The following is a 13,121-nucleotide window of genomic DNA, read 5'->3' as shown; positions in this document are numbered from 1 at the left end:
TTCTCAATTTGGTTCTCCGTGCTTCCACTAATAACGTGAGTAACAATCACTACACCAGCTGATGTTATTATTTAATCTTTGTTCTTCTCATCTTATATATTCAATGGAGTTCAAATAGAAATTATCCTGGAACACATCACTATCTTGCTATTCTTTTATATTTTATGTTTCACTATTGCAAATAATAAAAGGATTGGCTTTAAGCTCAACTTGTGTAGGTTCACAGATAGGATTTTTTGGACAATTTCAGATGGAGAAAAGACAATAGGGATGGCATACACTTTATTCTATTCCTCCATGCTTTTGGTTTCTTCAACTAGGTCTTTATATTTTAAGAGCTTTTTGATTTTACATTGTTTGGGAACTTGGTATGGTGTCATCCATTAAAAACATCATTATTCTTCAATCTTTGTGCTTCCCTTTCCAAGCTGCTGATTCTTTTTTCATAATTTTCTTGTGTTGCTTTCATTTCTCTGTCCATTTTTTCTTCTACCTCTCTCAATTGATTTTTAAAATCCTTTTTGACCTCTTGCAAGAAGGCTTTTGGGTCTTGAGGCCAATTTGTCTTCCGTCTTGAGGCTTCACATATAGGCAATTTGAGAGTATTGTCCTCATCTGAGTTTGTGTTTAGCTCTTCCCTGTCCACACAGAAGCTCTCAATGGTAAGAGCCCTTTTTTTTGTTTCTTATGGATAATGCAGCTTATTATTTTTAAAAGTTGAGGTCTACTCCTGGGGCACAAGGGTCACTGTTTCAAGCTTCTTGTGCTGGGGGATAGGGGCTGTGTCACTGGCATTCTACTCTGAGGCCTCTATAGCTCATGGGTTTCTCACCACCCTGGGCTTGCTCCTTGCACTTACTCCCAATTTGCTGTGCTGACCAGGCCCAGTCACACCTGTCCCATGGGTGGCCCTCCAGCTGGCAGCCTTCCCTCTCTGCTGGTTCTGGTGGATCTTAAAACTGGCCCACTGCACCACCAGATTGCTGAGCCAGGATCAAGGGGCCTCAGTTGCTCTGGTGTGGCCAAGAGCTTCCTCCTGATTTTACCAGACCCCCTCAGTGCTGTGCTCTGCTGTCTGAGCTGCACTGCACTCTCCTTTTGCCCAAGTGAGAGACCTTTCCTGAAGTCTTCCAAATTATCTCAAGTTGGAAAATTGTGCCTCCCTGTTTTTTTGTAGGTTCTGTAGTTTCAAAATCTGTTTAGAGGCTTGATTTAATGTTGTTTTTGAGGGAAAGTTGGGAGAGCTCAGGCAACTTCCTGGCTTCTCTCTGCCATCTTGGCTCCACCACCAAAAACATCATTCTTTTATGAGTCTGTGTTATATGTAGGTCATTATGGTCAGAAGCTTTGTTTGTGATGAAGCTATAGTTTAAGTAAAGTATATTTGTTGAATTTTTTAAGGATATTATTGTGTTTGTATTTCTGGAAGTTGTCATCTATTAGTTTATGAAGGACTGGGAGCTTTTGATGTATAATTCTCATCAATTGATTATGGCTTTCTACATATTTAATGAAATACTACATTTTTTTTCAGCCTGCAGTGATGTGTTGAGCAGTATCTTACAAAATATGAACCACTAAGTAAGCTTAGGATTTTTAAGGACAACCTTATGGTGATATTTGATAGTCATGATCCAGTTTTGTATTGCTACCATAAACCCCTCCATTTCTATAAACAAACTTGTCAATTGTTTGAAGCTTCTTTGTCTACATGTTGTTGGTTGGGTTCCTATAGATATTGCTCATGGAAGGTCTTTTGGCTTCCTTCTTGGATCCTATTTGTTTCATAGACTCAATCTAGTATTAAACCAATATTAGTTAATTGGTTATTATTGTTGTCATGCTGTTGTTCCCCCAAAGCATATTATTCTTGGATTCCCATCCTGAAATATTAGTCCCAAAGCAATTCATCCATTGTGTGTATTTTTCAATACATCTAGAGATATTAAAATAATAAATAATTTTGTAAAGTGGAAATGTTGCATTATGGACAATATGAACTCTGTTTTTTCATACATATTAAAAAGGGGAGGCAGTATTGTGTTACCTTAAATAACTCATTTCCTTTCTGTGTACCTCAATTTTTTTCATTTGTGTGTACTTCAGTTTTTTTCATTTGTGAAATAAGGGATTTGAAGTAGACAGCCTGGAAGGCCCCTTCTATGAGCAAATCTAATAATATCCTCTAATTTCTAAAATAATTCTGATGGCATTTCTTTATACATCAAATTTCTAAGTTACATCTATTCTTGCAGCTGGCTCTAATCTAATATTAGGTTTCTCTTCTATGAACTTGTGAAGTGTTTTCCTTATTTTCACAAAGAGTAAATTGAGCATTTCACACTGTCATAGACTGGGAATAAATAACATTTTTTGTACTCCATTCCTCTTGTCATATATTTCTAATCTAAACATTGTACTTGTTCATAAGACTCCTTGCAAGAGATCAGCAATCCAAACTTTCCCAACACAGTCCTATGAGACAGTCTTTCCTTTTGTAAATCTCAGTTCCCAAATGAATCAGACAGGTTGCCCCTTTGGAAATAACAATAACTTTCCAACATAATACTTCTGAAGCATTCCTTATATCTGAAGAGCCGTGCAAAGCATTAACAAATTAATCAAATTAGATAACAATTTTGTTACGAACTGAGCATTACACCGAATCATTTGCTGGAGAATATCAAGATGGTATATGCGGATGTGTCACTTTAGAAGTCATAATTATAGCTATGTGCAGTAAAGTATTTATTACCTTATCTAATTAATACACCTTTTGGCATGTCAGGGTTTGTGGGTAATTATAGTTTTCTATTGCGGTAATAATTTGTATGATTTATGAAGCCTATGAAGCAGCACTGGGAGCCAAAAAGCTGTCTGGAATAATTACAGTTAAGCAGTATGATCAACAGGTAATCTCAGCCAAAAGAACACAGCCCTGAGGATAAGTGCCTCAAACAAACAGAAGCAATCCGAGGTGAGGTGTTCACTTCACAGCTTGCTTTCTCTCACCTGAAAAAATGGCCCACCCACTGCTCTTGGTTACACTAACAAAGAACCAATTGCTTAAGCATTAAGAAGTCTTCAGCCCTCTTCCAACCCCAAGGTTGATGTGTCCATGTGGAGGGCTTAACACTACTAATAAATAAATGAATCAATCACTCAGAAATAAATAAATAAAAACAGCCAGGCAGCTGCACATATGATCTTTTATGTAAAGGAAAGTCTGAATGAAGATAGAGATCATTTATTTTAGGAATGCAAATGTGTTTGTAAGTTATCAAAAGCTCTTAGCCTACATTTAAATGGCTTCTCCAGTTGGGGGTCACGTCCCTTCTTTCTATAGTTTTCCATTCTCAGAGGTCCTTAGTTTCCAGGACCCATTTAGAAACAGGCCATCCAGAAAGAAATGTTCTAATAGGAACAGTAAATAGTAGCAATTTCCCAATTAAGTCTTGGCTATACCCAGGAGCTGACTTTAAAAAAAAAAATCAGTTGGGAAAAATAGTCAAATCTTTGCCTTGTTCCATTTGCTATCTGTGGTGATTTTTTTTTTAAAGGCTGACTAATAAGTAAACATTTTATGAGGTTATTCTATAGTAGGTGTGGCTTTTTCCTTATTAAGGTTATTTTGACCTTACTACTGGACATTCTATTGGGCTCCATATTAATGCCCTCAGGTGTGTAATGTTTTAATTGTTCAGCATATACACTGAACTGAGTGATCTTATCTTGTATAAAGAAGGAGTTGGTAAATTTCTATGAACTGTGTTCTTAATATGTGGGAAGCTATTAAATTTGTTTTATCTTTCATTGGGAGACTAAGATAATTATACCCTGTAGAGTTCTCAGTTACTATCTCAAAGTATAGACAAACTATTTCAAACAGTAAGGAGGAAACCAAGGTTATGTGACCCACACAGAGCCTATAGGGGGTCAACATTGGTAGGGGGGCTTTTGTCCCCCAAGATACATTTCACTGATGTTATAGTCTTTAAATTACAGTCATTTCCCACCCCATTCTCAGTATTAAGTCCTCACTTGTGACAAAGAAAAAAATCATTTAAGCAAAATACCAAATAAAGGTTATATTTGACATTGCATATAATATTCTATCTCTAGTAGTTTTCCACTATGATGGAAAATCTTTTTCATAATTTTTCATGGGGACCTTAACTGGATTTTCAGTATCTCAGAGTTCTACTCCCTTATAGTCATCATTTCATTTATACTGTTGGATTCCCTGTGCATATTACTTTTCTGGTTCTACATAATTAACCCTGCACCATTTCATGTATATCACACTTGTCTGAATTCCACAGTCATCATTTCTTAACCTTAAGATATTATACCATATTCGCATCTGATAGTTTGTTTTTCCCCCAACCATATTCCAACAGATGGACCACCACATTGTTTTTGGTTCTTTGCTACCATAAAGTTGCTGTTATGACTATTTTGATTTATATTGGATTCTTGTTTCTGTTTTTGACTTCCTTAGAGTATACAACTAAAAGTAGAATGCTTATTTTCAGCTTTTGGGTTGTTTTTGTTTTTGTTTTTTGTGTGTGTGTGTGTGAGGCAATTGGGGTTAAGTGACTTGCCCAGGGTTACACAGCTAGTAAGTGTCAAGTGTCTGAGATCGGATTTGAACTCAGGTGCCCCTGAATCCAGGGCTGGTGCTCTATCCACTGCTCCACCTAGCTGCCCCAGAATGCTTATTTTAAAGAGTATTAACACTTTAGTCACTTAGAGACCTCAAAGTTTGATTCAATACATTAAAATTAAGAATCAGGGTTACTAATATTGAACAAGTCCAATTGGACCTCTGAAAGAAACAATGCTTTTGTATAATGTAACTCTCCTATTTATATTGATGGATCTTTATAAGACATGAAATGTTGAGCAATGTATCTGGCACATTCAGCTGCATGGTTCATGTCTCCTGAAGTAAAAGTTAACTTCCACTTCTACTGAGCTCCTGATGACTTCATCACTGTCAAAGAAAGGGTGTCAATAATGAAGATAAGGGAGGTATCTGGGGGTTGGAGAATGGGATGCTATTAGAGTGCTAAAATGATGAATTTACACAGGTCTTCCTTATTTCAAAGCTGCCACTGTAGTAGCAAATTCTCCATTTGACTTTCAAAATATTTTTAGCAAAAAAATTTAAAAGTTAGAAGGGAAAGAAAAATTAATAGCCTAGAAAATTCATAATAGTAAAAAATCAATATTTTTTCATCTGATCCTTATTGCCTACTGGAGCACACATCTATAATACATCCATACAACATCTATGAGATAAGGTACCTAGAAACCAAACAGAATTTTCTTATTATGGATGATGAACTGGAGAAGCTACAGTTTTATTTTCCTTTGGTTTTGACTACAGAATGATTTTTAAAATGCTAAAGCTAAGGTAAAACAAAGAAACTTCATTCATTTAACTATGATGCACTATGATTGTGTCTTGTGATCACCATTCCATTGAAATATCTTTTGGGAATCAGAGAAATAAAAGTCAAAGAAAGTCCCCAAAGCTAAAGGTATGGAGTTCTTCCTGAGAGGATATGATTACAAATTGAATTCATCATCTTATTCAACATAGAAGAAAAATGAGCAGATAGTGTATATTAAATACACCTCAAAATGATAAAATTATTTTTAGTACTGAAAACCCTATTAGATATTTTAAAAAGTTCCATAACCTTACATGTATATTTAATGTTGCAAGAGATATTACTAATCCAGATGGAACAATGACCACCTGTCTAAAAAAAACCCTCTTTTCTCCCACTAACAATTTCTCCTGTCATTTCTAGGAGCCATATAACTCATTTACTTTTATTATTTCAATATTATAAATTTTGGCAAATTCCCTTAAAAAATATCCAGTTTCCTTTTATTGAAGTTTTTATGAAAATGTTCTTTTTATATGTATTTTTATTAAAGGTGTGGTTTTATAATATCTGCATATTTTTGATAGATATTTCCATAACTCTATGATATTCTAAAATATAAGGCACAAAGAGCATCACCTTTTGGTTCATTTAAAATCATAAATATTAAAATTATTGGTATTTCCTTACAATATTCTAAATTAATAATTTAAATATAATAATGGTGATGATGATACCCGAAATTCACCATGATACAAAACTTTAAGGGGCAAAACCAACTACTTTAAATAACACTAGTATGAAGGGAATAATATAGAAAAGGAAACTGAGGCTCAGAGAGATTAGGTAATTGAGTGACATTACTCAGAAATAGAGAAGTTATAGTGGCCTTATTTATTTATGAAGCTTTATTTTATTTTCCCCCAATTTTCTTCATTTATTCTCCACTAAAGCATTTTGATGATACCTATGATGTGGTGACGACTACTGGCCCTCAAAGACCAGGGAAGCAGAGGTTATATGAAGTCTGTCAGGACTTGATTCAAAGAGGGATTCTTGTATGTCTGTCATCCAAAGACCAACACATCTAAATTTAAAGGGTATCATCATGAGGCTCCTCTCATGGTAAAGACATTTAAAGTTGCAACAACTTAGGGTTTGAAGTCACAGGCCCTGAGTTCTAATACTGGCTCCCACTCACTGTGTAGCCTTTAGCAAATTACTTAACCAATCTGGGTCTCTATGTCTTCATCTGTAAAAGGGATGTACTGGACTTATTGACCTCTATGGTCCCTTTTGGCCTTAAAGCTCTGATTCTAGGATTTTATCATCTTGAGGATTTCTAATAATGGCTGTTAAGATTGCTACCACTCATCAAAACCTAGAAGAGTGAAAAAATACATCCTTAAATATTGACTTATAAAGAATAATTGCCTTAATGCTCTGGCATCATTTATAAATAGCTCTTTTCAGGGGAAATGAAAGCATTGTATAGATAGTTCATGGACATCAATCCCTTTGCTTTATCCTGTGGTCATCACAGATGTATTGCCAGGAATTGTTGTCTACCCTTTCCAGGAACAACCCTTCTTCACTGTATAAAGAGTTGAAGCTGCACCAACCTTTGTTGTCCTCAATGGTTCTGTTCGCAGGTGGTGGTAACAAACACATAAATCTTGGTTCACCTCATTGAGTTTCTCTGCACTCTGGCAGGGAATCATTCTCTGAAGGGTTGCCTCCTTGCCTCAGAGATGCAGAAAGTCTTGACATTAATTATCATCATTGCTCAGCTGTCTGGCAGAGCCAAAGACAAGGGAAAAAAATGAACCACCTGAACTGGCTCTCAGCCATGTCAACAAAGCTGTTTTGCAAGTGGGATGAATCACTGAGGCAGCATGGTACAGGCCAATTCTCTAGGAGTGCCCAGATTTTTAAAAATTTTCTTTATCAGCTGATTAGAGGTGAGGGGTCCCAGTCAGGTTGCAAACTGAGCACTTACTGAAAAAAAAAAATAGACCCAATCCTAAACACTCTTAATATCTGGCTGGGCCCACAGTAGGTAGAGAAACATGTGGGTGATGTTTCTTGGGAGTTGATATGAGATCAGAAGAACTTGGCTATCAACCTAGCATAACCTTTTTCAGGTTACCAAACCAACTCATTTTATTCCCCATAAGAAGAACACACACAGATTTAGCTGAATGAGTGTTCCTATACGATTTGTCTTTGGAATCTGTTTTTGGGCTTGCTGCTGAAGATGGCTTTACCCTCAGCTATTTCTACACTTTTTTGCCTTTGTGCAAATTACTTTAGCATTAGACTGCAAGGCTATAAATGGCTCTGTCACTAATTTCCTATGTAACTTCAGGAAATCCTTTGACCTCTCTGTTCCTTAATTATTTCACTGCTATTATAAACACCTAACAATCACTATTCCTAATCATAATCCACTCAATTCCAACTTATATCCCATGTCATAGGAGGTGAGCTTGAAAAGGGGAGCCAGTTATGTATATCGCAGGTTTTCTCTGTTCTCTGTAGCAACTAGTTGTAGTCTAGCTCTTCTCAGAATCATTCTGATGGTTAGCTTGACGTGGAGGGTAGTAGAATCAGTATCATTTCCCTGTGCTAGTTCCACAAGTTGGCAAGATGTATCAGAACATATTGGAACTATCCTTATCCCATCTGCTTTGGTGCAAATGGGGCTAACCACTATATATACCAATCACAAATGTACATGAAATAAACAAAATATATGAATATCATAACAACTTATGATAGAGTAGTGACATGAAATAAACACATTCATTGTAATGAAATTATAAACACATATTATCCTTTATCAGCAAGGATTTAATAGTGTTTTTTGCCATTAATGACCTCAGCTTTAATCTACACAATAATGTACTCCAGATTAGTGTAAAGCCACTATAAGAACTGCATCCATGAGGCCAGATGAGATAAAATAGGCATGGGAATTAAAGAGTTATTTAAATCTGATGAAGGAGAAACTGAACAACTCAAAGACACTGAAAACATAAACTCCAAGAATGTTACCTAATAGAAAATGGGAAGCAAAAAAGAATGATTCTAAAAGATGGACGCATTTACACCAGAAGTTGAAAAGTCCCATTTGAGTTTGATAGAAAGAATACAACTAATAGATCAATTACATCAAAACAGAGCAATTAAGATTTCTGGCATCTATTATAAATACCTTTAATTTATGCATTCTCCCACAATATTTGACAGAAGATGTAAAAATATTTTAGGTCCCATCCGTAAAAGTGTTATACTGTGATTATTGCTATAGGAAGAGCCATAGGAGGAAAAGAGAAAATTCTTTAGATATCCTCAAGTACAGTCATTGAATAGCACCATGGCAGAATTAATTTGAGAAAACTCTTAAAGATTCATATAAAAACAATGGAATATTACATCAATATTTGGCTGTTACATATAGTAGGGAACATGAGCACATTACCTAGTTAAGACAACAGAAAAGAACTATGAAGAATGGAATCTGTAAATCAAAAGTATGCCAGAAATTTTTAGTATCCTTAATCAACAACTAAGGTAAAAACAAAATTTAAAAAAAACATAAAATAAGCAAAATAAAAAACCAGTCAAAGCAGCCAAAGGACTACAATAAATCCCTTAAAATAAATGTAAAAAAAAAAAAATTGGGGATCCTGAGAATCAATTAAGCTGGAAGAAGTAAGTTAATGTAGACAATCAATGGTCCTCTAAATGGTAAAAAAAAATACAATGAAGCAAAAAAGTGAGTTAGATCAGTTGTGAAAAAGAAAGTTTTTATATGATTAATGGAATAAATGACAAAATGGTTATTCCAAAGAAGGGACTCAAACTCTAAATGTTCTGCAGAGCTAGAAAGGTACATATAAAATCCATAATTATTGACTCAGATTCTTTTTTTTTTTTTTTAGTGAGGCAATTGGGGTTAAGTGACTTGCCCAGGGTCACACAGCTAGTAAGTGTCTGAGGCTGGATTGGAACTCAGGTACTTCTGACTCCAGGGCCGGTGCTCTATCCACTGCGCCATCTAGCTGCCCCGACTCAGATTCTTGATAATAATGTATAAATCACTAGCAAAGCACTTTAAAAGTGTCTCCTGTGATGCAAGCTTCTTTAAATCTTTTTTTCATATCTATTATCAAAAGATTTTAAAAAAGTGATTCCTCCAAATATAAGCCAATCCTATGTCTGTGTACTTTATAGAAAGCGTTCTCATATTGTATCACCTCCAAATTTAGAAACACTTCTAAGAAACTATATTGGTTGAGGATCAGAAAAAGTGTGCTAAAAAATCCCAGTGAACTAAACAATTCATAATTTATTTAATGATTATTTAATATAACATGTGAAAGCACTATAACATAAAAACCAATTTTGTTGATTATTGTAATACCTTAGACTCAATTCTGCTCTCATAAATTAGTATATATATATATATATGCACACACATTTATATATATATTTATATATATACATACATATATATGTGTTTATATACAGATCTTTGCCTAGCAGGAATACTAATATATTTGATATCCACATGGAAAACTATTTTCTATTTAAAAAAACTCATTAACATAACAATGCTAAGGATATTAATATAACATATGACATCTTCCAGAGACATCATTGAAACCTATTATGGCTTACCTAGTTACTCAGTTCACAAGCATTTATTTCTATTTCATTTTCTATTTCATTTTCATTTTGTTTTTCTCAATTATATATAAACAAAATATAACATTTAAAAAAATAATTTCTGAGTTCCAAATTCTTTCTTTCCCTCCTTCATTTCCTTCCTTCTTTGATAAAGCAAACAATTTGATATAGGTTATACATATTCAGTCATACAGGACATTTCCATATTAGCCATTTAACAAGAATTTTTTAAGCATTTGCTCTATATCAGGCAGCGTGCTAAGCACTTGGTATACAAAGAAACAAAAAAATTGTTCCTTCTCTCTAGGGCCTCACAGTCTAAAGAGGGAGACAGCTTATGTATGAGAAGGCTCTCCAGAATAAATTGGGCGAAAGACTCAGAAAGAACACACTAAGAGGCCTGAGAAAACTTCTTACAGATGATGGAACTTTAGCCGAACCTTGAAATAAACTAGGGTAGTTGGAAGGTGGAGGTGAAAAGGGCACTGCTAGTGAAAAATCACAGGGTTGGAGATAGAGCATCATATGAGAGGAACAGCAAGGGTGGTAGCATCATTGTTTCACAGTTGAGTGGTGTTGTAAGAAGACTGGAAAGGTAGGAAGGAGCCAGGTTTAAAAGCCAAAGAGAGAATTTTATGTTTGATCTTGGAGCTAACAGGGAACCACTAGAGTTCATTGAATATGAGAAAAAATATGGTCAGACCTGGATGAAGCTAGGTGGCACAGTGGATAAAGCACTGGCCCTGGATTCAGGAGGGCCTGAGTTCAAATCTGGCCTCAGACACTTGACACATACTAGCTGTGTAACCCTGGGCAAGTCACTTAACCCTCATTGCCCCACGAAACAAAACAAAAACAAAAATGAAACAGGTTGTGTGTGTGTGTGTGTGTGTGTGTGTGTGTGCTTTAGCTGTGTGACCTTGGGCAAGTCACTTGACCCCAATTGCCTCACCAAAAAAAAATATATATATATATATATATATATATATATGGTCAGACTTGTGCTTTATGAGGATCATCTTGACAGTTGAGTGGAAAGTGAACTGAACTGGGGAGAGACTTGAGGAAGGAAGAACAACAAACAGATTGTTGCAATAATCCAAGCATGAGGTGATGAAGGTCTGTACCAGGGTAGTTTCAGTGTCAGAGGAGAGAACCAGGTATATTCTGAGTATGTTACAAAAGTAGAAACAACAGGCCTTGAAAGCTGGTTGTTCTATGACAGGTGAAAAGGAGGGAAGAGTTGAAGATGATGTATAGTTGTGATCCTGGATATTTGGGAGCATGGAGCTGTCAACAGTAATAGGGAAGTATAGTAAGAGGGGAGGGTTCAATGGAAGGGAAAGATAATGAATTCAATTTTGAACATGTTGAGTATAGAGTATCAATTGGACATCTGGCATTAAATCCATTCTATCTTCTGAAGAAAAATGAGCATAGCTTTCAAAGAAGTTTTATAATAACAATGTAATAATCACTTGTTTTAAGTAATTTATATTAAATCATTTTGTTCCTTGAAAACATACATTTAAAAAGGTACTTTATCTCATGGAAACTTTATCCAATATTACCAAAATGCCTTTTTGGACACAAGGAGTGTAAAATACTTTTGGAATGCCCAGGAAAAATAGGTACTGAAGGATGTGCCCTTGAATCCAGAGGTGGAATTGAAGTAATGATTGCAAGAAGTACTTACAAAATACCCTGTATTCCAGGTGAGGCAATCTCTGTGTGATTCTCAAGGAGAAAGTTGAGGCTGTATATTATAAGAGATTTTCTACTATACTGAAGTTAAAACTTATCAGGAAGAATACATTATGACAATTTGATATATATGTGATACCCATCTTTTTTTAAATAGTATTTTATTTTTCCAATTCATATGCAAATAGTTTTCTTTCTTTCTTTCTTTCTTTCTTTCTTTCTTTCTTTCTTTCTTTCTTTCTTTCTTTCTTTCTTTCTTTCTTTCTTTCTTTCTTTCTTTCTTTCATTCTTTCTTTCTTGGTGAGGCAATGGGGGTTAAGTGACTTGCCCAGGGTCACACAGCTAGTAAGTGTCAAGTGTTTGAGGCCAGATCTGAACTCAGGTCTTCCTGAATCCAGTGCTGGTGCTTTATCCGCTGTGCCACCCAGCTGCCCCCTCAATATTCAGTTTTGTAAAATTTTGAGTTCCAAATTTTTCTCCCTTGCTCTCTTCCCTCCCCCCTCCCAAAGTCATCAAGCAATCTAATATAGGTTATACATTACAATCTTGTTTAACATATTTCTACATTAGTCATGTTGTGAAAGAAGAATGAGAACAGAGGGGGAAAACACAAGAGAGAAGAAACAAACAAGCAAATGAACAAAAAATCCAACAAAAGTGAGAATAGTATGCTTCAATCTATATTCAGACTCTATAGTTCGTTTGTTTTTTCTAGATGTGGAGAGCATTTTCCATCATGAGTCTTTTGGCATTGTCTTGGATCATTTTTGGCTGAGAAGAGCTAAGTTTATCACAGTTGATCATCACATAATGTTGTTGTTATTATGTATAATATTCTCTTGGTCTTGCTCACTTCACTCAGCATCAATTCATGTAAGTTTATTCTGGGTTTTCTGAAATCTGCCTGCTCATCATTTCTAACAGCACAATAGTATTCCATTACATTCATATACTACAACTTGTTTAGCCATTCCCCAGTTGATGGGTATCCCCTCAATTTCCAACTCTTTGTCACCACAAAAAGAGCAACCATAAGTATTTTTGGTCATGTGAGTCCTTTCCCCCTTTTTATGATCTTTCTGGGTCTATATGACCTGTTTGTGTTATTACTGGGTATGCTGGATATGCATAGTTTTATAGCCTTTTGGCCATGGTTCTATATTGTTTTCCCAAATGGCAATACTCATCTTAATGGACACTTTTTCCATAGTATAATGGATGACAGGAGACCTAGAATTTATTCAAACCAAAACCAATATGATATTGATGAAATATAGGGAATGTGGCCACAAGGCTGCTATAGAAAGGTTAACACTTTCTTAC

Source organism: Dromiciops gliroides, chromosome 5 (genome assembly GCF_019393635.1).
Source record: "Dromiciops gliroides isolate mDroGli1 chromosome 5, mDroGli1.pri, whole genome shotgun sequence".
In the NCBI taxonomy this organism is placed as follows: Eukaryota; Metazoa; Chordata; class Mammalia; order Microbiotheria; family Microbiotheriidae; genus Dromiciops; species Dromiciops gliroides.
This window is presented reverse-complemented; position numbering follows the sequence as displayed.